At 46.4% G+C, this 22594-nt stretch overlaps 14 non-coding genes across 14 annotated transcripts; all 14 read right to left on the bottom strand.

Moving 5' to 3' along the window:
- Positions 1-2736: 2736 nt before the first annotated feature.
- LOC141205778 (U2 spliceosomal RNA) lies at positions 2737-2927 on the bottom strand. Its single transcript, XR_012276451.1, has one exon. It is a non-coding gene; the product is annotated as a U2 spliceosomal RNA (small nuclear RNA).
- A 1115-nt stretch (positions 2928-4042) lies between these two features.
- LOC141205777 (U2 spliceosomal RNA) lies at positions 4043-4233 on the bottom strand. The gene has a single exon (XR_012276450.1). It is a non-coding gene; the product is annotated as a U2 spliceosomal RNA (small nuclear RNA).
- A 1115-nt stretch (positions 4234-5348) lies between these two features.
- LOC141205776 (U2 spliceosomal RNA) lies at positions 5349-5539 on the bottom strand. Its single transcript, XR_012276449.1, has one exon. It is a non-coding gene; the product is annotated as a U2 spliceosomal RNA (small nuclear RNA).
- Positions 5540-6654: 1115 nt separating this feature from the next.
- On the bottom strand, positions 6655-6845 carry LOC141205774 (U2 spliceosomal RNA). The gene has a single exon (XR_012276447.1). It is a non-coding gene; the product is annotated as a U2 spliceosomal RNA (small nuclear RNA).
- A 1115-nt stretch (positions 6846-7960) lies between these two features.
- Positions 7961-8151, bottom strand: LOC141205773 (U2 spliceosomal RNA). The gene has a single exon (XR_012276446.1). It is a non-coding gene; the product is annotated as a U2 spliceosomal RNA (small nuclear RNA).
- Positions 8152-9266: 1115 nt separating this feature from the next.
- Positions 9267-9457, bottom strand: LOC141205772 (U2 spliceosomal RNA). The gene has a single exon (XR_012276445.1). It is a non-coding gene; the product is annotated as a U2 spliceosomal RNA (small nuclear RNA).
- A 1115-nt stretch (positions 9458-10572) lies between these two features.
- Positions 10573-10763, bottom strand: LOC141205771 (U2 spliceosomal RNA). Its single transcript, XR_012276444.1, has one exon. It is a non-coding gene; the product is annotated as a U2 spliceosomal RNA (small nuclear RNA).
- Positions 10764-11878: 1115 nt separating this feature from the next.
- LOC141205770 (U2 spliceosomal RNA) lies at positions 11879-12069 on the bottom strand. Its single transcript, XR_012276443.1, has one exon. It is a non-coding gene; the product is annotated as a U2 spliceosomal RNA (small nuclear RNA).
- Positions 12070-13184: 1115 nt separating this feature from the next.
- On the bottom strand, positions 13185-13375 carry LOC141205769 (U2 spliceosomal RNA). The gene has a single exon (XR_012276442.1). It is a non-coding gene; the product is annotated as a U2 spliceosomal RNA (small nuclear RNA).
- Positions 13376-14490: 1115 nt separating this feature from the next.
- LOC141205768 (U2 spliceosomal RNA) lies at positions 14491-14681 on the bottom strand. Its single transcript, XR_012276441.1, has one exon. It is a non-coding gene; the product is annotated as a U2 spliceosomal RNA (small nuclear RNA).
- Positions 14682-15796: 1115 nt separating this feature from the next.
- LOC141205767 (U2 spliceosomal RNA) lies at positions 15797-15987 on the bottom strand. Its single transcript, XR_012276440.1, has one exon. It is a non-coding gene; the product is annotated as a U2 spliceosomal RNA (small nuclear RNA).
- Positions 15988-17102: 1115 nt separating this feature from the next.
- Positions 17103-17293, bottom strand: LOC141205766 (U2 spliceosomal RNA). Its single transcript, XR_012276439.1, has one exon. It is a non-coding gene; the product is annotated as a U2 spliceosomal RNA (small nuclear RNA).
- A 1115-nt stretch (positions 17294-18408) lies between these two features.
- Positions 18409-18599, bottom strand: LOC141205764 (U2 spliceosomal RNA). The gene has a single exon (XR_012276438.1). It is a non-coding gene; the product is annotated as a U2 spliceosomal RNA (small nuclear RNA).
- A 1115-nt stretch (positions 18600-19714) lies between these two features.
- LOC141206220 (U2 spliceosomal RNA) lies at positions 19715-19907 on the bottom strand. The gene has a single exon (XR_012276885.1). It is a non-coding gene; the product is annotated as a U2 spliceosomal RNA (small nuclear RNA).
- Positions 19908-22594: the final 2687 nt, after the last annotated feature.

The raw sequence follows: 22594 nt of genomic DNA, 5'->3' as shown, positions 1-22594 counted from the left end.
TTAATCAGCCGAACATTTAGCGACAAGATGCTGAGAGCAACTTGGGCACCCATCTATTAATTTGATGTGGCAGGTCACGACAACATGCCCACCTGTACATCATCCTAACCCTTCTGGGGGTAGGACGCTGGACGTGCAGATATCGTAGTTTGTGCCTTCCCCCAAAAAAGACACATCTTGGGGATCGGATGCAGTAGGGTACACCCGGGCTGGACTCACACTGCAGTCACTTAAAGGGGAAAAGGATGGTTCAGTTTTCTTCTTTTTCTTCACTGAAGCGCCTCCATCTTCATCTGAACTATAATCCCGCCGCTGGGGGTCAAAGTCCCCCTGACATCCCTCCTCCTCAAGGTCAGAAACGACATCGCTCCAGGCCACATGCGGTGTTCTGGTCAGATCAGACTCCTCTTCCCCCTGCAATGTAACCATCATGTCTGGAATTTCAGCCTCCAGATCCTCCACCGGGGCCACTTCCATGCCTATGCGATCATCAGTTATCGTCTCAGACTCACTGACATCTGAAGCCACAGACGCGGCCCTCTGCACCGGTGGCTCAGGTGCCAGCTCCATATTTCCTCTTACATTCACACGAACCAGTTCTGGAAAAGCAACCCGAGCCTCCTCCTCATCCAGGAAAGCCAGAGTAGATATCGGAGCAGTCGGAGTTGGAGCAGTCGGAGTTGTAGCTGTGGGTGCAGGAGATTCATTTCTTCTCCTTCCCCTTCCCGCTGCCCCCGCATATGAACCAGGATGGAATATACAGTCTCTGAAGGCATGCCCCTTCTCTCCGCAGAGGTTACAGACTATTTCATTTTTGCAATTATTGGAAGAATGACCCACCTCATTGCACTTCCTGCAAATAATCTGTCTGATGTCGCATGCTTCCTGAGTATGGCCATACCTCCTACAATGACGACAAAACCTGGGCGCATTGGGGAAGAACAGGTAACCCCGCTCACTCCCAATGGAAAAATTTGATGGAGGATAATGTATACCCCCTGGTTCATCAGGACTTTCCCGGAACTTGACCATGAAACGATATTTACCGGTCCATAGTTCCTCCTCATTCATGACTTTTACTGCCACCTTGGTAATATAGCAGTGCCTATTTAGAAAGGCATAAATCAAAGCCAAGTCCACATGTGGGTTGTACATGAAAACAGTCAGAGGTACCTCTTTGGAGCAATACAAGATGACAAAAGTCAGCCCATCCAAATATTGATTGTCCAGATTCTTTTTCAAACAATCATAGAAATTGTTGCAAACAGCCATAGAAGTAAATACAAGATTATACTTGCTTTTGAATTGCTGGAGGCACAAGATTTCTTCCTTCTTCACTTCAAGGAGTCCAAACAAAATCTCCTTCACCACGAAGCTGAGGGTAAAGATTCCTTCTTTGCCTTCTTCCACATCAATCTGGATTCCAAACTTCACTCGAGCCTCACCGGGCCCAGCGTATCGAATGCGTCCCATTATCGCTAGTCGTGTCTACTGGCCAACTCCTTATAGCAGCAAGTGGCTTAAGCCATAAAATGGCGATGCCACAGGGCCAAGAGTTAACGCACAGACAGCCAAATGACTAGACCCATTACAGATCTGAGCCAAAAGGCCGAGAAGCGATAACCAGAATTGGTTTCAAACTACGGAGCCACCCAAGGATCCTGAAAAGTCCATTTGTGGAGATGAGCTCCTGGACTCCCGTTAAGAAGACATGTTGTCAACCTCTAGATCCCTTACATGCCTGCACTTTTCGGCTTGCTGCTGCTGCAATCCACGCGTTTTAGATCTGCATAACTCCACCTCTTTAAACACAGCACCTTCACCCCCTGCTGTTCCCACCCGCCTCAACACCGTTGGAAGGGAGGAGAACCAATTAAGGCGGGGGGTGGGGTGGAACGAGCAGCTGTCTACCCTTAGCAGGAGGGCTCCTGATTACATACCTCTCCTGCTGCTGCTGCTGCTGGCTGTCCAGCAGCAGACTGAAGGTGGCTGCTGCTGTGCACAGGTATATAAAGGCTCAGAGCCTATTATGACACGCGCAGCCAGCGTTCCATTGCCACATTCCATCTACTGCAGGCAGGATACCTGGCTGGCTGAATGTCGCTGAGAAGCTCACAGAGACCGCCATAAGCAACAGTTTAACAGAATGCCACAGACTAATCAACCAAACTTTTTGGGTTGGGTTCTCTTTTATAGTCTGCAGGCATTAAATGAAAGAAGTCAGTGTTCCAGCAGAAGGAGACAACGTTTCAGAAAAGGCATTGTAGCAAACCAAAAAAGAAATTTTAAGCGCAGCAGAGTAACCAGCGCACATACCTGTTAGCTCAGGTGAGTTTAAAAGGCTGCTGTTGATAACAAGGGCATTTGCTAAATAGATGGTGTGTGTGCAACAATATACTGAAAGGTCAATTATATTGTGCAGCTTATCTCACCACCTGTAGTTATTTAGGTGAAAGCTCCAAAATGCTTGCCTAATATGTCTGTTTATCCAAAAGGAAGTAAAAAGGGAGAGCTAGAAAGATAGCATTGCATCACATTACATGGCAATGCAATGCACAGTTGCTGAAGTTGAACCAAAATGAGCTTGTAATCTGGCTTCTGCAACTTTGAACATGAAAAATCCAATGAGGAGAAGAAAAGCAAAGCCAAAGAGTCCATCCCAAAATCCGACAAACAAGCAAAATGAACAAAAAACATTGAATTCAATTCTTTCTGATTTTAGAAACTGCATTAAAGAAGGGGTGCACCGGTCCTGGAGATACTGCAATACCAGGTCAATGCGTGGAGTGGACAGAGCAAGCTCTTTTTCCATCTCCCTGTTCTAAAAATCCATTTAATATATGGTCCCCAGATAGGGGACGTATCAGATATTAAACTGATAAGAACAGATACTACACTTGATCTTAGCCAAAAGGCCGAGAAGCGATAACCAGAATTGGTTTCAAACTACGGAGCCACCCAAGGATCCTGAAAAGTCCATTTGTGGAGATGAGCTCCTGGACTCCCGTTAAGAAGACATGTTGTCAACCTCTAGATCCCTTACATGCCTGCACTTTTCGGCTTGCTGCTGCTGCAATCCACGCGTTTTAGATCTGCATAACTCCACCTCTTTAAACACAGCACCTTCACCCCCTGCTGTTCCCACCCGCCTCAACACCGTTGGAAGGGAGGAGAACCAATTAAGGCGGGGGGTGGGGTGGAACGAGCAGCTGTCTACCCTTAGCAGGAGGGCTCCTGATTACATACCTCTCCTGCTGCTGCTGCTGCTGGCTGTCCAGCAGCAGACTGAAGGTGGCTGCTGCTGTGCACAGGTATATAAAGGCTCAGAGCCTATTATGACACGCGCAGCCATCGTTCCATTGCCACATTCCATCTACTGCAGGCAGGATACCTGGCTGGCTGAATGTCGCTGAGAAGCTCACAGAGACCGCCATAAGCAACAGTTTAACAGAATGCCACAGACTAATCAACCAAACTTTTTGGGTTGGGTTCTCTTTTATAGTCTGCAGGCATTAAATGAAAGAAGTCAGTGTTCCAGCAGAAGGAGACAACGTTTCAGAAAAGGCATTGTAGCAAACCAAAAAAGAAATTTTAAGCGCAGCAGAGTAACCAGCGCACATACCTGTTAGCTCAGGTGAGTTTAAAAGGCTGCTGTTGATAACAAGGGCATTTGCTAAATAGATGGTGTGTGTGCAACAATATACTGAAAGGTCAATTATATTGTGCAGCTTATCTCACCACCTGTAGTTATTTAGGTGAAAGCTCCAAAATGCTTGCCTAATATGTCTGTTTATCCAAAAGGAAGTAAAAAGGGAGAGCTAGAAAGATAGCATTGCATCACATTACATGGCAATGCAATGCACAGTTGCTGAAGTTGAACCAAAATGAGCTTGTAATCTGGCTTCTGCAACTTTGAACATGAAAAATCCAATGAGGAGAAGAAAAGCAAAGCCAAAGAGTCCATCCCAAAATCCGACAAACAAGCAAAATGAACAAAAAACATTGAATTCAATTCTTTCTGATTTTAGAAACTGCATTAAAGAAGGGGTGCACCGGTCCTGGAGATACTGCAATACCAGGTCAATGCGTGGAGTGGACAGAGCAAGCTCTTTTTCCATCTCCCTGTTCTAAAAATCCATTTAATATATGGTCCCCAGATAGGGGACGTATCAGATATTAAACTGATAAGAACAGATACTACACTTGATCTTAGCCAAAAGGCCGAGAAGCGATAACCAGAATTGGTTTCAAACTACGGAGCCACCCAAGGATCCTGAAAAGTCCATTTGTGGAGATGAGCTCCTGGACTCCCGTTAAGAAGACATGTTGTCAACCTCTAGATCCCTTACATGCCTGCACTTTTCGGCTTGCTGCTGCTGCAATCCACGCGTTTTAGATCTGCATAACTCCACCTCTTTAAACACAGCACCTTCACCCCCTGCTGTTCCCACCCGCCTCAACACCGTTGGAAGGGAGGAGAACCAATTAAGGCGGGGGGTGGGGTGGAACGAGCAGCTGTCTACCCTTAGCAGGAGGGCTCCTGATTACATACCTCTCCTGCTGCTGCTGCTGCTGGCTGTCCAGCAGCAGACTGAAGGTGGCTGCTGCTGTGCACAGGTATATAAAGGCTCAGAGCCTATTATGACACGCGCAGCCAGCGTTCCATTGCCACATTCCATCTACTGCAGGCAGGATACCTGGCTGGCTGAATGTCGCTGAGAAGCTCACAGAGACCGCCATAAGCAACAGTTTAACAGAATGCCACAGACTAATCAACCAAACTTTTTGGGTTGGGTTCTCTTTTATAGTCTGCAGGCATTAAATGAAAGAAGTCAGTGTTCCAGCAAAAGGAGACAACGTTTCAGAAAAGGCATTGTAGCAAACCAAAAAAGAAATTTTAAGCGCAGCAGAGTAACCAGCGCACATACCTGTTAGCTCAGGTGAGTTTAAAAGGCTGCTGTTGATAACAAGGGCATTTGCTAAATAGATGGTGTGTGTGCAACAATATACTGAAAGGTCAATTATATTGTGCAGCTTATCTCACCACCTGTAGTTATTTAGGTGAAAGCTCCAAAATGCTTGCCTAATATGTCTGTTTATCCAAAAGGAAGTAAAAAGGGAGAGCTAGAAAGATAGCATTGCATCACATTACATGGCAATGCAATGCACAGTTGCTGAAGTTGAACCAAAATGAGCTTGTAATCTGGCTTCTGCAACTTTGAACATGAAAAATCCAATGAGGAGAAGAAAAGCAAAGCCAAAGAGTCCATCCCAAAATCCGACAAACAAGCAAAATGAACAAAAAACATTGAATTCAATTCTTTCTGATTTTAGAAACTGCATTAAAGAAGGGGTGCACCGGTCCTGGAGATACTGCAATACCAGGTCAATGCGTGGAGTGGACAGAGCAAGCTCTTTTTCCATCTCCCTGTTCTAAAAATCCATTTAATATATGGTCCCCAGATAGGGGACGTATCAGATATTAAACTGATAAGAACAGATACTACACTTGATCTTAGCCAAAAGGCCGAGAAGCGATAACCAGAATTGGTTTCAAACTACGGAGCCACCCAAGGATCCTGAAAAGTCCATTTGTGGAGATGAGCTCCTGGACTCCCGTTAAGAAGACATGTTGTCAACCTCTAGATCCCTTACATGCCTGCACTTTTCGGCTTGCTGCTGCTGCAATCCACGCGTTTTAGATCTGCATAACTCCACCTCTTTAAACACAGCACCTTCACCCCCTGCTGTTCCCACCCGCCTCAACACCGTTGGAAGGGAGGAGAACCAATTAAGGCGGGGGGTGGGGTGGAACGAGCAGCTGTCTACCCTTAGCAGGAGGGCTCCTGATTACATACCTCTCCTGCTGCTGCTGCTGCTGGCTGTCCAGCAGCAGACTGAAGGTGGCTGTTGCTGTGCACAGGTATATAAAGGCTCAGAGCCTATTATGACATGCGCAGCCAGCGTTCCATTGCCACATTCCATCTACTGCAGGCAGGATACCTGGCTGGCTGAATGTCGCTGAGAAGCTCACAGAGACCGCCATAAGCAACAGTTTAACAGAATGCCACAGACTAATCAACCAAACTTTTTGGGTTGGGTTCTCTTTTATAGTCTGCAGGCATTAAATGAAAGAAGTCAGTGTTCCAGCAGAAGGAGACAACGTTTCAGAAAAGGCATTGTAGCAAACCAAAAAAGAAATTTTAAGCGCAGCAGAGTAACCAGCGCACATACCTGTTAGCTCAGGTGAGTTTAAAAGGCTGCTGTTGATAACAAGGGCATTTGCTAAATAGATGGTGTGTGTGCAACAATATACTGAAAGGTCAATTATATTGTGCAGCTTATCTCACCACCTGTAGTTATTTAGGTGAAAGCTCCAAAATGCTTGCCTAATATGTCTGTTTATCCAAAAGGAAGTAAAAAGGGAGAGCTAGAAAGATAGCATTGCATCACATTACATGGCAATGCAATGCACAGTTGCTGAAGTTGAACCAAAATGAGCTTGTAATCTGGCTTCTGCAACTTTGAACATGAAAAATCCAATGAGGAGAAGAAAAGCAAAGCCAAAGAGTCCATCCCAAAATCCGACAAACAAGCAAAATGAACAAAAAACATTGAATTCAATTCTTTCTGATTTTAGAAACTGCATTAAAGAAGGGGTGCACCGGTCCTGGAGATACTGCAATACCAGGTCAATGCGTGGAGTGGACAGAGCAAGCTCTTTTTCCATCTCCCTGTTCTAAAAATCCATTTAATATATGGTCCCCAGATAGGGGACGTATCAGATATTAAACTGATAAGAACAGATACTACACTTGATCTTAGCCAAAAGGCCGAGAAGCGATAACCAGAATTGGTTTCAAACTACGGAGCCACCCAAGGATCCTGAAAAGTCCATTTGTGGAGATGAGCTCCTGGACTCCCGTTAAGAAGACATGTTGTCAACCTCTAGATCCCTTACATGCCTGCACTTTTCGGCTTGCTGCTGCTGCAATCCACGCGTTTTAGATCTGCATAACTCCACCTCTTTAAACACAGCACCTTCACCCCCTGCTGTTCCCACCCGCCTCAACACCGTTGGAAGGGAGGAGAACCAATTAAGGCGGGGGGTGGGGTGGAACGAGCAGCTGTCTACCCTTAGCAGGAGGGCTCCTGATTACATACCTCTCCTGCTGCTGCTGCTGCTGGCTGTCCAGCAGCAGACTGAAGGTGGCTGCTGCTGTGCACAGGTATATAAAGGCTCAGAGCCTATTATGACACGCGCAGCCAGCGTTCCATTGCCACATTCCATCTACTGCAGGCAGGATACCTGGCTGGCTGAATGTCGCTGAGAAGCTCACAGAGACCGCCATAAGCAACAGTTTAACAGAATGCCACAGACTAATCAACCAAACTTTTTGGGTTGGGTTCTCTTTTATAGTCTGCAGGCATTAAATGAAAGAAGTCAGTGTTCCAGCAAAAGGAGACAACGTTTCAGAAAAGGCATTGTAGCAAACCAAAAAAGAAATTTTAAGCGCAGCAGAGTAACCAGCGCACATACCTGTTAGCTCAGGTGAGTTTAAAAGGCTGCTGTTGATAACAAGGGCATTTGCTAAATAGATGGTGTGTGTGCAACAATATACTGAAAGGTCAATTATATTGTGCAGCTTATCTCACCACCTGTAGTTATTTAGGTGAAAGCTCCAAAATGCTTGCCTAATATGTCTGTTTATCCAAAAGGAAGTAAAAAGGGAGAGCTAGAAAGATAGCATTGCATCACATTACATGGCAATGCAATGCACAGTTGCTGAAGTTGAACCAAAATGAGCTTGTAATCTGGCTTCTGCAACTTTGAACATGAAAAATCCAATGAGGAGAAGAAAAGCAAAGCCAAAGAGTCCATCCCAAAATCCGACAAACAAGCAAAATGAACAAAAAACATTGAATTCAATTCTTTCTGATTTTAGAAACTGCATTAAAGAAGGGGTGCACCGGTCCTGGAGATACTGCAATACCAGGTCAATGCGTGGAGTGGACAGAGCAAGCTCTTTTTCCATCTCCCTGTTCTAAAAATCCATTTAATATATGGTCCCCAGATAGGGGACGTATCAGATATTAAACTGATAAGAACAGATACTACACTTGATCTTAGCCAAAAGGCCGAGAAGCGATAACCAGAATTGGTTTCAAACTACGGAGCCACCCAAGGATCCTGAAAAGTCCATTTGTGGAGATGAGCTCCTGGACTCCCGTTAAGAAGACATGTTGTCAACCTCTAGATCCCTTACATGCCTGCACTTTTCGGCTTGCTGCTGCTGCAATCCACGCGTTTTAGATCTGCATAACTCCACCTCTTTAAACACAGCACCTTCACCCCCTGCTGTTCCCACCCGCCTCAACACCGTTGGAAGGGAGGAGAACCAATTAAGGCGGGGGGTGGGGTGGAACGAGCAGCTGTCTACCCTTAGCAGGAGGGCTCCTGATTACATACCTCTCCTGCTGCTGCTGCTGCTGGCTGTCCAGCAGCAGACTGAAGGTGGCTGTTGCTGTGCACAGGTATATAAAGGCTCAGAGCCTATTATGACATGCGCAGCCAGCGTTCCATTGCCACATTCCATCTACTGCAGGCAGGATACCTGGCTGGCTGAATGTCGCTGAGAAGCTCACAGAGACCGCCATAAGCAACAGTTTAACAGAATGCCACAGACTAATCAACCAAACTTTTTGGGTTGGGTTCTCTTTTATAGTCTGCAGGCATTAAATGAAAGAAGTCAGTGTTCCAGCAGAAGGAGACAACGTTTCAGAAAAGGCATTGTAGCAAACCAAAAAAGAAATTTTAAGCGCAGCAGAGTAACCAGCGCACATACCTGTTAGCTCAGGTGAGTTTAAAAGGCTGCTGTTGATAACAAGGGCATTTGCTAAATAGATGGTGTGTGTGCAACAATATACTGAAAGGTCAATTATATTGTGCAGCTTATCTCACCACCTGTAGTTATTTAGGTGAAAGCTCCAAAATGCTTGCCTAATATGTCTGTTTATCCAAAAGGAAGTAAAAAGGGAGAGCTAGAAAGATAGCATTGCATCACATTACATGGCAATGCAATGCACAGTTGCTGAAGTTGAACCAAAATGAGCTTGTAATCTGGCTTCTGCAACTTTGAACATGAAAAATCCAATGAGGAGTAGAAAAGCAAAGCTAAAGAGTCCATCCCAAAATCCGACAAACAAGCAAAATGAACAAAAAACATTGAATTCAATTCTTTCTGATTTTAGAAACTGCATTAAAGAAGGGGTGCACCGGTCCTGGAGATACTGCAATACCAGGTCAATGCGTGGAGTGGACAGAGCAAGCTCTTTTTCCATCTCCCTGTTCTAAAAATCCATTTAATATATGGTCCCCAGATAGGGGACGTATCAGATATTAAACTGATAAGAACAGATACTACACTTGATCTTAGCCAAAAGGCCGAGAAGCGATAACCAGAATTGGTTTCAAACTAAGGAGCCACCCAAGGATCCTGAAAAGTCCATTTGTGGAGATGAGCTCCTGGACTCCCGTTAAGAAGACATGTTGTCAACCTCTAGATCCCTTACATGCCTGCACTTTTCGGCTTGCTGCTGCTGCAATCCACGCGTTTTAGATCTGCATAACTCCACCTCTTTAAACACAGCACCTTCACCCCCTGCTGTTCCCACCCGCCTCAACACCGTTGGAAGGGAGGAGAACCAATTAAGGCGGGGGGTGGGGTGGAACGAGCAGCTGTCTACCCTTAGCAGGAGGGCTCCTGATTACATACCTCTCCTGCTGCTGCTGCTGCTGGCTGTCCAGCAGCAGACTGAAGGTGGCTGCTGCTGTGCACAGGTATATAAAGGCTCAGAGCCTATTATGACACGCGCAGCCAGCGTTCCATTGCCACATTCCATCTACTGCAGGCAGGATACCTGGCTGGCTGAATGTCGCTGAGAAGCTCACAGAGACCGCCATAAGCAACAGTTTAACAGAATGCCACAGACTAATCAACCAAACTTTTTGGGTTGGGTTCTCTTTTATAGTCTGCAGGCATTAAATGAAAGAAGTCAGTGTTCCAGCAGAAGGAGACAACGTTTCAGAAAAGGCATTGTAGCAAACCAAAAAAGAAATTTTAAGCGCAGCAGAGTAACCAGCGCACATACCTGTTAGCTCAGGTGAGTTTAAAAGGCTGCTGTTGATAACAAGGGCATTTGCTAAATAGATGGTGTGTGTGCAACAATATACTGAAAGGTCAATTATATTGTGCAGCTTATCTCACCACCTGTAGTTATTTAGGTGAAAGCTCCAAAATGCTTGCCTAATATGTCTGTTTATCCAAAAGGAAGTAAAAAGGGAGAGCTAGAAAGATAGCATTGCATCACATTACATGGCAATGCAATGCACAGTTGCTGAAGTTGAACCAAAATGAGCTTGTAATCTGGCTTCTGCAACTTTGAACATGAAAAATCCAATGAGGAGAAGAAAAGCAAAGCCAAAGAGTCCATCCCAAAATCCGACAAACAAGCAAAATGAACAAAAAACATTGAATTCAATTCTTTCTGATTTTAGAAACTGCATTAAAGAAGGGGTGCACCGGTCCTGGAGATACTGCAATACCAGGTCAATGCGTGGAGTGGACAGAGCAAGCTCTTTTTCCATCTCCCTGTTCTAAAAATCCATTTAATATATGGTCCCCAGATAGGGGACGTATCAGATATTAAACTGATAAGAACAGATACTACACTTGATCTTAGCCAAAAGGCCGAGAAGCGATAACCAGAATTGGTTTCAAACTACGGAGCCACCCAAGGATCCTGAAAAGTCCATTTGTGGAGATGAGCTCCTGGACTCCCGTTAAGAAGACATGTTGTCAACCTCTAGATCCCTTACATGCCTGCACTTTTCGGCTTGCTGCTGCTGCAATCCACGCGTTTTAGATCTGCATAACTCCACCTCTTTAAACACAGCACCTTCACCCCCTGCTGTTCCCACCCGCCTCAACACCGTTGGAAGGGAGGAGAACCAATTAAGGCGGGGGGTGGGGTGGAACGAGCAGCTGTCTACCCTTAGCAGGAGGGCTCCTGATTACATACCTCTCCTGCTGCTGCTGCTGCTGGCTGTCCAGCAGCAGACTGAAGGTGGCTGTTGCTGTGCACAGGTATATAAAGGCTCAGAGCCTATTATGACATGCGCAGCCAGCGTTCCATTGCCACATTCCATCTACTGCAGGCAGGATACCTGGCTGGCTGAATGTCGCTGAGAAGCTCACAGAGACCGCCATAAGCAACAGTTTAACAGAATGCCACAGACTAATCAACCAAACTTTTTGGGTTGGGTTCTCTTTTATAGTCTGCAGGCATTAAATGAAAGAAGTCAGTGTTCCAGCAGAAGGAGACAACGTTTCAGAAAAGGCATTGTAGCAAACCAAAAAAGAAATTTTAAGCGCAGCAGAGTAACCAGCGCACATACCTGTTAGCTCAGGTGAGTTTAAAAGGCTGCTGTTGATAACAAGGGCATTTGCTAAATAGATGGTGTGTGTGCAACAATATACTGAAAGGTCAATTATATTGTGCAGCTTATCTCACCACCTGTAGTTATTTAGGTGAAAGCTCCAAAATGCTTGCCTAATATGTCTGTTTATCCAAAAGGAAGTAAAAAGGGAGAGCTAGAAAGATAGCATTGCATCACATTACATGGCAATGCAATGCACAGTTGCTGAAGTTGAACCAAAATGAGCTTGTAATCTGGCTTCTGCAACTTTGAACATGAAAAATCCAATGAGGAGAAGAAAAGCAAAGCCAAAGAGTCCATCCCAAAATCCGACAAACAAGCAAAATGAACAAAAAACATTGAATTCAATTCTTTCTGATTTTAGAAACTGCATTAAAGAAGGGGTGCACCGGTCCTGGAGATACTGCAATACCAGGTCAATGCGTGGAGTGGACAGAGCAAGCTCTTTTTCCATCTCCCTGTTCTAAAAATCCATTTAATATATGGTCCCCAGATAGGGGACGTATCAGATATTAAACTGATAAGAACAGATACTACACTTGATCTTAGCCAAAAGGCCGAGAAGCGATAACCAGAATTGGTTTCAAACTACGGAGCCACCCAAGGATCCTGAAAAGTCCATTTGTGGAGATGAGCTCCTGGACTCCCGTTAAGAAGACATGTTGTCAACCTCTAGATCCCTTACATGCCTGCACTTTTCGGCTTGCTGCTGCTGCAATCCACGCGTTTTAGATCTGCATAACTCCACCTCTTTAAACACAGCACCTTCACCCCCTGCTGTTCCCACCCGCCTCAACACCGTTGGAAGGGAGGAGAACCAATTAAGGCGGGGGGTGGGGTGGAACGAGCAGCTGTCTACCCTTAGCAGGAGGGCTCCTGATTACATACCTCTCCTGCTGCTGCTGCTGCTGGCTGTCCAGCAGCAGACTGAAGGTGGCTGTTGCTGTGCACAGGTATATAAAGGCTCAGAGCCTATTATGACATGCGCAGCCAGCGTTCCATTGCCACATTCCATCTACTGCAGGCAGGATACCTGGCTGGCTGAATGTCGCTGAGAAGCTCACAGAGACCGCCATAAGCAACAGTTTAACAGAATGCCACAGACTAATCAACCAAACTTTTTGGGTTGGGTTCTCTTTTATAGTCTGCAGGCATTAAATGAAAGAAGTCAGTGTTCCAGCAGAAGGAGACAACGTTTCAGAAAAGGCATTGTAGCAAACCAAAAAAGAAATTTTAAGCGCAGCAGAGTAACCAGCGCACATACCTGTTAGCTCAGGTGAGTTTAAAAGGCTGCTGTTGATAACAAGGGCATTTGCTAAATAGATGGTGTGTGTGCAACAATATACTGAAAGGTCAATTATATTGTGCAGCTTATCTCACCACCTGTAGTTATTTAGGTGAAAGCTCCAAAATGCTTGCCTAATATGTCTGTTTATCCAAAAGGAAGTAAAAAGGGAGAGCTAGAAAGATAGCATTGCATCACATTACATGGCAATGCAATGCACAGTTGCTGAAGTTGAACCAAAATGAGCTTGTAATCTGGCTTCTGCAACTTTGAACATGAAAAATCCAATGAGGAGAAGAAAAGCAAAGCCAAAGAGTCCATCCCAAAATCCGACAAACAAGCAAAATGAACAAAAAACATTGAATTCAATTCTTTCTGATTTTAGAAACTGCATTAAAGAAGGGGTGCACCGGTCCTGGAGATACTGCAATACCAGGTCAATGCGTGGAGTGGACAGAGCAAGCTCTTTTTCCATCTCCCTGTTCTAAAAATCCATTTAATATATGGTCCCCAGATAGGGGACGTATCAGATATTAAACTGATAAGAACAGATACTACACTTGATCTTAGCCAAAAGGCCGAGAAGCGATAACCAGAATTGGTTTCAAACTACGGAGCCACCCAAGGATCCTGAAAAGTCCATTTGTGGAGATGAGCTCCTGGACTCCCGTTAAGAAGACATGTTGTCAACCTCTAGATCCCTTACATGCCTGCACTTTTCGGCTTGCTGCTGCTGCAATCCACGCGTTTTAGATCTGCATAACTCCACCTCTTTAAACACAGCACCTTCACCCCCTGCTGTTCCCACCCGCCTCAACACCGTTGGAAGGGAGGAGAACCAATTAAGGCGGGGGGTGGGGTGGAACGAGCAGCTGTCTACCCTTAGCAGGAGGGCTCCTGATTACATACCTCTCCTGCTGCTGCTGCTGCTGGCTGTCCAGCAGCAGACTGAAGGTGGCTGCTGCTGTGCACAGGTATATAAAGGCTCAGAGCCTATTATGACACGCGCAGCCAGCGTTCCATTGCCACATTCCATCTACTGCAGGCAGGATACCTGGCTGGCTGAATGTCGCTGAGAAGCTCACAGAGACCGCCATAAGCAACAGTTTAACAGAATGCCACAGACTAATCAACCAAACTTTTTGGGTTGGGTTCTCTTTTATAGTCTGCAGGCATTAAATGAAAGAAGTCAGTGTTCCAGCAAAAGGAGACAACGTTTCAGAAAAGGCATTGTAGCAAACCAAAAAAGAAATTTTAAGCGCAGCAGAGTAACCAGCGCACATACCTGTTAGCTCAGGTGAGTTTAAAAGGCTGCTGTTGATAACAAGGGCATTTGCTAAATAGATGGTGTGTGTGCAACAATATACTGAAAGGTCAATTATATTGTGCAGCTTATCTCACCACCTGTAGTTATTTAGGTGAAAGCTCCAAAATGCTTGCCTAATATGTCTGTTTATCCAAAAGGAAGTAAAAAGGGAGAGCTAGAAAGATAGCATTGCATCACATTACATGGCAATGCAATGCACAGTTGCTGAAGTTGAACCAAAATGAGCTTGTAATCTGGCTTCTGCAACTTTGAACATGAAAAATCCAATGAGGAGAAGAAAAGCAAAGCCAAAGAGTCCATCCCAAAATCCGACAAACAAGCAAAATGAACAAAAAACATTGAATTCAATTCTTTCTGATTTTAGAAACTGCATTAAAGAAGGGGTGCACCGGTCCTGGAGATACTGCAATACCAGGTCAATGCGTGGAGTGGACAGAGCAAGCTCTTTTTCCATCTCCCTGTTCTAAAAATCCATTTAATATATGGTCCCCAGATAGGGGACGTATCAGATATTAAACTGATAAGAACAGATACTACACTTGATCTTAGCCAAAAGGCCGAGAAGCGATAACCAGAATTGGTTTCAAACTACGGAGCCACCCAAGGATCCTGAAAAGTCCATTTGTGGAGATGAGCTCCTGGACTCCCGTTAAGAAGACATGTTGTCAACCTCTAGATCCCTTACATGCCTGCACTTTTCGGCTTGCTGCTGCTGCAATCCACGCGTTTTAGATCTGCATAACTCCACCTCTTTAAACACAGCACCTTCACCCCCTGCTGTTCCCACCCGCCTCAACACCGTTGGAAGGGAGGAGAACCAATTAAGGCGGGGGGTGGGGTGGAACGAGCAGCTGTCTACCCTTAGCAGGAGGGCTCCTGATTACATACCTCTCCTGCTGCTGCTGCTGCTGGCTGTCCAGCAGCAGACTGAAGGTGGCTGTTGCTGTGCACAGGTATATAAAGGCTCAGAGCCTATTATGACATGCGCAGCCAGCGTTCCATTGCCACATTCCATCTACTGCAGGCAGGATACCTGGCTGGCTGAATGTCGCTGAGAAGCTCACAGAGACCGCCATAAGCAACAGTTTAACAGAATGCCACAGACTAATCAACCAAACTTTTTGGGTTGGGTTCTCTTTTATAGTCTGCAGGCATTAAATGAAAGAAGTCAGTGTTCCAGCAGAAGGAGACAACGTTTCAGAAAAGGCATTGTAGCAAACCAAAAAAGAAATTTTAAGCGCAGCAGAGTAACCAGCGCACATACCTGTTAGCTCAGGTGAGTTTAAAAGGCTGCTGTTGATAACAAGGGCATTTGCTAAATAGATGGTGTGTGTGCAACAATATACTGAAAGGTCAATTATATTGTGCAGCTTATCTCACCACCTGTAGTTATTTAGGTGAAAGCTCCAAAATGCTTGCCTAATATGTCTGTTTATCCAAAAGGAAGTAAAAAGGGAGAGCTAGAAAGATAGCATTGCATCACATTACATGGCAATGCAATGCACAGTTGCTGAAGTTGAACCAAAATGAGCTTGTAATCTGGCTTCTGCAACTTTGAACATGAAAAATCCAATGAGGAGTAGAAAAGCAAAGCTAAAGAGTCCATCCCAAAATCCGACAAACAAGCAAAATGAACAAAAAACATTGAATTCAATTCTTTCTGATTTTAGAAACTGCATTAAAGAAGGGGTGCACCGGTCCTGGAGATACTGCAATACCAGGTCAATGCGTGGAGTGGACAGAGCAAGCTCTTTTTCCATCTCCCTGTTCTAAAAATCCATTTAATATATGGTCCCCAGATAGGGGACGTATCAGATATTAAACTGATAAGAACAGATACTACACTTGATCTTAGCCAAAAGGCCGAGAAGCGATAACCAGAATTGGTTTCAAACTAAGGAGCCACCCAAGGATCCTGAAAAGTCCATTTGTGGAGATGAGCTCCTGGACTCCCGTTAAGAAGACATGTTGTCAACCTCTAGATCCCTTACATGCCTGCACTTTTCGGCTTGCTGCTGCTGCAATCCACGCGTTTTAGATCTGCATAACTCCACCTCTTTAAACACAGCACCTTCACCCCCTGCTGTTCCCACCCGCCTCAACACCGTTGGAAGGGAGGAGAACCAATTAAGGCGGGGGGTGGGGTGGAACGAGCAGCTGTCTACCCTTAGCAGGAGGGCTCCTGATTACATACCTCTCCTGCTGCTGCTGCTGCTGGCTGTCCAGCAGCAGACTGAAGGTGGCTGCTGCTGTGCACAGGTATATAAAGGCTCAGAGCCTATTATGACACGCGCAGCCAGCGTTCCATTGCCACATTCCATCTACTGCAGGCAGGATACCTGGCTGGCTGAATGTCGCTGAGAAGCTCACAGAGACCGCCATAAGCAACAGTTTAACAGAATGCCACAGACTAATCAACCAAACTTTTTGGGTTGGGTTCTCTTTTATAGTCTGCAGGCATTAAATGAAAGAAGTCAGTGTTCCAGCAGAAGGAGACAACGTTTCAGAAAAGGCATTGTAGCAAACCAAAAAAGAAATTTTAAGCGCAGCAGAGTAACCAGCGCACATACCTGTTAGCTCAGGTGAGTTTAAAAGGCTGCTGTTGATAACAAGGGCATTTGCTAAATAGATGGTGTGTGTGCAACAATATACTGAAAGGTCAATTATATTGTGCAGCTTATCTCACCACCTGTAGTTATTTAGGTGAAAGCTCCAAAATGCTTGCCTAATATGTCTGTTTATCCAAAAGGAAGTAAAAAGGGAGAGCTAGAAAGATAGCATTGCATCACATTACATGGCAATGCAATGCACAGTTGCTGAAGTTGAACCAAAATGAGCTTGTAATCTGGCTTCTGCAACTTTGAACATGAAAAATCCAATGAGGAGAAGAAAAGCAAAGCCAAAGAGTCCATCCCAAAATCCGACAAACAAGCAAAATGAACAAAAAACATTGAATTCAATTCTTTCTGATTTTAGAAACTGCATTAAAGAAGGGGTGCACCGGTCCTGGAGATACTGCAATACCAGGTCAATGCGTGGAGTGGACAGAGCAAGCTCTTTTTCCATCTCCCTGTTCTAAAAATCCATTTAATATATGGTCCCCAGATAGGGGACGTATCAGATATTAAACTGATAAGAACAGATACTACACTTGATCTTAGCCAAAAGGCCGAGAAGCGATAACCAGAATTGGTTTCAAACTACGGAGCCACCCAAGGATCCTGAAAAGTCCATTTGTGGAGATGAGCTCCTGGACTCCCGTTAAGAAGACATGTTGTCAACCTCTAGATCCCTTACATGCCTGCACTTTTCGGCTTGCTGCTGCTGCAATCCACGCGTTTTAGATCTGCATAACTCCACCTCTTTAAACACAGCACCTTCACCCCCTGCTGTTCCCACCCGCCTCAACACCGTTGGAAGGGAGGAGAACCAATTAAGGCGGGGGGTGGGGTGGAACGAGCAGCTGTCTACCCTTAGCAGGAGGGCTCCTGATTACATACCTCTCCTGCTGCTGCTGCTGCTGGCTGTCCAGCAGCAGACTGAAGGTGGCTGCTGCTGTGCACAGGTATATAAAGGCTCAGAGCCTATTATGACACGCGCAGCCAGCGTTCCATTGCCACATTCCATCTACTGCAGGCAGGATACCTGGCTGGCTGAATGTCGCTGAGAAGCTCACAGAGACCGCCATAAGCAACAGTTTAACAGAATGCCACAGACTAATCAACCAAACTTTTTGGGTTGGGTTCTCTTTTATAGTCTGCAGGCATTAAATGAAAGAAGTCAGTGTTCCAGCAGAAGGAGACAACGTTTCAGAAAAGGCATTGTAGCAAACCAAAAAAGAAATTTTAAGCGCAGCAGAGTAACCAGCGCACATACCTGTTAGCTCAGGTGAGTTTAAAAGGCTGCTGTTGATAACAAGGGCATTTGCTAAATAGATGGTGTGTGTGCAACAATATACTGAAAGGTCAATTATATTGTGCAGCTTATCTCACCACCTGTAGTTATTTAGGTGAAAGCTCCAAAATGCTTGCCTAATATGTCTGTTTATCCAAAAGGAAGTAAAAAGGGAGAGCTAGAAAGATAGCATTGCATCACATTACATGGCAATGCAATGCACAGTTGCTGAAGTTGAACCAAAATGAGCTTGTAATCTGGCTTCTGCAACTTTGAACATGAAAAATCCAATGAGGAGAAGAAAAGCAAAGCCAAAGAGTCCATCCCAAAATCCGACAAACAAGCAAAATGAACAAAAAACATTGAATTCAATTCTTTCTGATTTTAGAAACTGCATTAAAGAAGGGGTGCACCGGTCCTGGAGATACTGCAATACCAGGTCAATGCGTGGAGTGGACAGAGCAAGCTCTTTTTCCATCTCCCTGTTCTAAAAATCCATTTAATATATGGTCCCCAGATAGGGGACGTATCAGATATTAAACTGATAAGAACAGATACTACACTTGATCTTAGCCAAAAGGCCGAGAAGCGATAACCAGAATTGGTTTCAAACTACGGAGCCACCCAAGGATCCTGAAAAGTCCATTTGTGGAGATGAGCTCCTGGACTCCCGTTAAGAAGACATGTTGTCAACCTCTAGATCCCTTACATGCCTGCACTTTTCGGCTTGCTGCTGCTGCAATCCACGCGTTTTAGATCTGCATAACTCCACCTCTTTAAACACAGCACCTTCACCCCCTGCTGTTCCCACCCGCCTCAACACCGTTGGAAGGGAGGAGAACCAATTAAGGCGGGGGGTGGGGTGGAACGAGCAGCTGTCTACCCTTAGCAGGAGGGCTCCTGATTACATACCTCTCCTGCTGCTGCTGCTGCTGGCTGTCCAGCAGCAGACTGAAGGTGGCTGCTGCTGTGCACAGGTATATAAAGGCTCAGAGCCTATTATGACACGCGCAGCCAGCGTTCCATTGCCACATTCCATCTACTGCAGGCAGGATACCTGGCTGGCTGAATGTCGCTGAGAAGCTCACAGAGACCGCCATAAGCAACAGTTTAACAGAATGCCACAGACTAATCAACCAAACTTTTTGGGTTGGGTTCTCTTTTATAGTCTGCAGGCATTAAATGAAAGAAGTCAGTGTTCCAGCAGAAGGAGACAACGTTTCAGAAAAGGCATTGTAGCAAACCAAAAAAGAAATTTTAAGCGCAGCAGAGTAACCAGCGCACATACCTGTTAGCTCAGGTGAGTTTAAAAGGCTGCTGTTGATAACAAGGGCATTTGCTAAATAGATGGTGTGTGTGCAACAATATACTGAAAGGTCAATTATATTGTGCAGCTTATCTCACCACCTGTAGTTATTTAGGTGAAAGCTCCAAAATGCTTGCCTAATATGTCTGTTTATCCAAAAGGAAGTAAAAAGGGAGAGCTAGAAAGATAGCATTGCATCACATTACATGGCAATGCAATGCACAGTTGCTGAAGTTGAACCAAAATGAGCTTGTAATCTGGCTTCTGCAACTTTGAACATGAAAAATCCAATGAGGAGAAGAAAAGCAAAGCCAAAGAGTCCATCCCAAAATCCGACAAACAAGCAAAATGAACAAAAAACATTGAATTCAATTCTTTCTGATTTTAGAAACTGCATTAAAGAAGGGGTGCACCGGTCCTGGAGATACTGCAATACCAGGTCAATGCGTGGAGTGGACAGAGCAAGCTCTTTTTCCATCTCCCTGTTCTAAAAATCCATTTAATATATGGTCCCCAGATAGGGGACGTATCAGATATTAAACTGATAAGAACAGATTTTTTGATTGAATATATCTTTTATTAGCACAAAAAATAAGTTAACAGACAGTGTACAGTGCCGCAGCCCAGTACACACAGAATTCTACATCATATTTACATAGCATGAGGATACGACGCACTAACTAGACACATCACACCCCTATGCTACACAAAACACTCAATCTGAAAGAAAAAGCATGTCAATCAATACAGTACGACGAACCGTGATAAGGGATGGGGATTGGGAAAAAGGGGATGGGGAGGGGAAAATCACAGGCCCGAAGCTTTATTGAAAGACAAGACACATAAGGGGAGAGGGGGAGGAGGGGTTTAGTCCTCATCCTCGTCCTCCGGACTGTCCACGATGGAATAGTCTCTGAGCAGGCTGTGGATCAGCCTGCGGCAGTCCTGGATGGACATCCTCTCCCTCCTCAAGATGAGCCGGTTCCTGGCGACCCAAACGGCATCCTTGAAGCAGTTCATAAGTCGCCAAGCCTCCTGGATGGCTCCGACGGTATGAACCCCAGGGAAGAGTCCGTAAAACACAGAATGGTGCGATAGGCTCGCCCTGGGGACAGAGTTCCTCAGGTCGTCCTCAAGGGCAGTCAACAGGCGCTGTGCAAATCCGCAGTCCCAAAAAGTGTGCAAAGATGTTTCCTCCACGAAGGGGCACCTTGGGCAGTACCGGGTCTTGCACAGGTTCCGGGCATGCATGAATGACCGGACGGGCAGTCCGCCCTGAATCGCCATCCACGACAAGTCCTTGTGCCCGTTGGTCAGCCTGTCAGACGACACATTTGTCCACACAGTCTCCAGCGTGTCCTGGTGAAGTCCTGTGATGTTCTCCACGTCATCCTTGGCTCTGATGAGCTTGTGGATAGTTTTGGGCTTCCACAAGTCGGGCTTGAGTCCCTCCAGTTGATGTTCCCCCACAAATCGAACGACGTCTCCGTAGAACCATGGCGTCGTCCAGTTGTAGGGGAAGGAGCTGTCCCACTTGTCCCAGCCGAGTCGCCTCCAAAGAGGAAGCAGGAAGAAGCGAGACATGGACCTGCCCGCGGAGCCATTCTTGACTTGCAAAGTCCGGCGGACACAATCACACACAAAAGAGGATCGCAGGAGGGTGGGGATATCTGGAACGCCCTTCCCACCCTTGCGAGGCTCCTTGTACATGACGGCCCGCCTGACTCTGTCCATCTTGGATCCCCAGACAAAGTGAAACACTGTCCTGGTAATGGCCCTGCACACAGTGACGTGTGGGGGCCAGGCCTGCGCCGTGTACTGCAAGACGGGCAGGACCTCATTACGCAGGACGAGTGCCTTACCCTCACAAGTGAGGTGTCTGAGGCTCCAGAGTCCGATCCGTTGCTTCACCTTGGCCAAGCGTTCTTGCCAGGACTTGAGGGCCGCTCCTTCCTTCCCGAACCAGACTCCCAGCACCTTGAGGAAATCCGGTTGAATGTTGAAGGGGAAGGGGGCGGAGGAGGCCGGCTGCCAATCCCCGAAGAGCATGGCTTCCGACTTCCTGCAGTTGACTTTGGCCCCTGAAGCCCGGCCGAACCTCTCACATGTCTGGACGAGGGCGTCGACTGAACCACGATCAGCGCAGAAGACGGTGACGTCGTCCATGTAGAGCGAGCACTTGACCTCGTGTCGTCCCGGACCCGGTGCGGTGATCCCTCTGATCTCTCCATTCTGCCGGATAGCCTCTGCGAAGAGTTCTATAACACAAACAAAAAGAAGAGGTGATAGAGGGCAGCCTTGTCTGACCCCAGAGAGGACAGGGAAGGGGTCAGTCTTCCAGCCGTTCACCAACACCGAGCTGTGGATATCAAAATACATCAGACGGACATACGAACAAAACATGTTACCCAAACCTAACCGGTGCAGAGCTCGGCCCATGAACTCGTGGGAAACCCGGTCGAAGGCCTTCTCCTGATCCAAGGAGACCAGGGCCGCGTGTGCGCGGCGGACCTTGATGTACTCGACCGTGTCCCGCACGAGAGCGAGGCTGTCTGCGATGCGACGTCCAGGGATGCCGCAGGTCTGGTCCGGGTGAATGATCCGTCCGATGACCGTCTTAAGTCGTGTCGCCATTGTCTTGGCCAGGATCTTGTAGTCCACGTTGAGCAGAGTGATGGGACGCCAATTCCTCAGGTCGCACCTCTCTCCCTTCCGCTTGTACAGGATCGTGACCATTCCTTCCCTCAAAGATGGAGGCATTCTACCCTCCACCACCATCTCCTCGTACAGGTCCAACAGGTCCGGACAGATGAGGTCTCCCAGCGCTACATAGAGCTCCGCTGGAAGACCATCACTGCCCGGGGTCCTGCCGGTCATAAAGGATTTAGCGGCAGAGAGCAATTCGCCCACCATCAGAGGTTTGTCCAAGGCTGCCGTGCCTGCAGGATCAAGATGGTTAGTGATACCTGACAGGAACTTATCAGCAGCGTCGGGGTCGGTAGTCTTGTGGGAGTAGAGTTCGCTGTAGAAGTCACTGACGACCTTCATCACGTCCTCCTTCCCACGTCGCATGTTTCCGCTCTCGTCTCGCAGCTCGTTCAGGGGCGTGTGACCGGCATGAAGTTTCCTGAAAAAGAATGAGTTACATTTCTCACCCTTCTCCAGATTCTCCACTTTGGAACGGAAGACGATTCGCTTGGACTCCTCCTCAAAGTGCCTTTTCAGGCTCTTCTTGGTCTCCTCCAGCTCCTCCCTCACGTCTCAGCCGCAGTGAAGAAGGTC

Source organism: Phyllobates terribilis, unplaced genomic scaffold (assembly GCF_046119375.1).
Source record: "Phyllobates terribilis strain yellow unplaced genomic scaffold, ASM4611937v1 Scaffold_142__1_contigs__length_4687701, whole genome shotgun sequence".
Lineage (NCBI taxonomy): Eukaryota > Metazoa > Chordata > Amphibia > Anura > Dendrobatidae > Phyllobates > Phyllobates terribilis.
Note: the sequence above shows the minus strand (reverse complement) of the source record. Positions and strands in the feature narration are given on the sequence as shown.